Consider the following 2,160-nt stretch of genomic DNA (forward strand, 5'->3'; position numbering starts at 1 on the left):
GATTTTAGCTTTAAAATGTAACGAAATAAAAGTAAAAGTAGCTATTTAAAAAAATTAACTGGTAAAATTACAAATCCTCAAAAAAATTACTGTGATGAAGTAAATGTACTTAGTTACTATAAACTTTGCTGAGTACATGAAGCTACRTATACTAATCACTCAGATTTTAGAAAATCTTTCACACAGCACACAAACTGTTAAATGTTCAAGAGCTTTAGGAGAAGCATACAGGAAAAGAAGCAAAAACCTAACCACATATGTTGAGTATATTTAGTTTGTTTAAAGCTCAAAGCAACATTCTTTAAATAGTCTATAGTAATATAGTATTCCCTAAACATTAAACATTTTTATACTCTTACAACAAATGTCACTCCTCCTTCTCCACTTTGGTTTAATTTTCAACTGTTTTTTTATCTCACTGTTGTGTCTGTTGAGATGTTGATGTTTTTAGGGAATTACATTGCTGTCTGGTTATCTTAGTGATTATCATTAGTTTTACCTGCACATAAATGTAAACACACAACTAACCTACAAACTACTCAGACATTGGAGCACACGTCTCATTCGGACCCTCAGCCACAGATGAAGCTGAGTTTCTCCAGGCAGTCCCAGCTTTCCCACAACCCCACTTTGGTTAAAGCTCCGCAGCGCCTGTTTATTGGACACTGGATACTCGTTGGMCTCCAGTTCTCGTAMCCCAGAYGGTYCCCATTCACCCACAGCCACTYGTGTCCAAGGTAACGCARGCCGATCCACACCYGCTCGGTGACGCCGGTCTGTTGGATCTCGTTTGTGGTCAGCATGTTCTCGGTCAGAGACAGCAGGCTGGTGAGGTTGGCTTGATTCTGTGTGCAGTGCTCCAGAGCCTCCTCCCAGGTCTTCTTCTCCTGGACCACCGTCAGGTTCAAACAGAAGAAATTCTGATTGTTTGCACCATCTCTCCATTCCCATCCGTTGTTGGTCCAGTAGACATTAACAGCATTGTTACCTGGTAAATGAAGGTTGTTGAGGTAAGAGACGTTGTCTCCTCCTGACCACTTCCATTTTAGGGTGGGTTTATCCCAGTAAATACCAATCCATCCTTTCTTGTCATCATCAAYGCACTTTTTGAACACCTTTTCCTCCTGTTCATTGGTGAGCGGTGAAAAATCGGTGTATTGAGACTGGCAGTACGTCCGAGCCTTTCCCCAGTCTTTCTCGTCGTTGACAAAGACGTGTTTTTTAGACAAACAGCACACACTCGTAAGGATGATGACTCTGAGGACGACCTCCATCCTGCTTCAGTTTGAGTTCAGCAGCTCTGAGGCTCTGATTTTATCCTCCCCCTCAGACGCCTAGGCAAACATAAACCAAATCTCATGATGACTTAAACAAAGTAAAATAATGTATCTTCAAAACAAATGTCCACCCAGCTGGACTCAAAGTTTTCTTTGCTAATGGCAGCACATCTCTACCTGCTGTGGAAGGCAAATGGAGCAGAACGAGAAAACATTACGAGGAACTGGGACAAAAGCAACATTCACTGGACTTCGTCAGTCATTCCCAGCTATGGAAAATGCACCTAAGAGCCATCAGCACACGTGAATGTTGAGAAGTTCCTTCATTTTCAGACTTTTCCACAGTTGTTATTCTGGTGCCAAATGTAAAATAAGAGTTAAAACAATGTCAGACATTTTCATTATTCAGCTCCCTTGTAGCTAAAATTTAATCTAAAAAATCTTGTTATTCAGCTGATTGTTCTTACCTTTTTCTAAATGTTAAATGTAAGACCAATGAGCTAAATAACAATAAAGTTTGGTATTCAGTGTTTGCAGAAACGCCTAAGTGTGGGGTTTGTTAGCAGATTGACCCATGAGCAGACAGACTCAGGGGGAAATTAAAGTAAAATAGTTTATTTAATGAAAACAAAGGCCAGCGTGGCAGCAGTAAGCTGAGGCTGAGCTGAGGAGTGGAGACAGAGAACTGAAGATATGGAGCAGGGGCTGAGGAGAACACAAAGCAGCTGGGCTGACAGGTGAGGGTGGCTGATTGAATGACCAGGAAGCAGACTGAGGGAGGAATGAGAAATGAAACAGGAGAAACAAGTGAACTACAACACAAAGCACATAAAAGATAACAAAACACAGACTAGAATACTTTTCTGTGGTGGATGACATACAC

Source organism: Austrofundulus limnaeus, unplaced genomic scaffold, assembly GCF_001266775.1.
Source record: "Austrofundulus limnaeus strain Quisiro unplaced genomic scaffold, Austrofundulus_limnaeus-1.0 Scaffold27, whole genome shotgun sequence".
Lineage (NCBI taxonomy): Eukaryota > Metazoa > Chordata > Actinopteri > Cyprinodontiformes > Rivulidae > Austrofundulus > Austrofundulus limnaeus.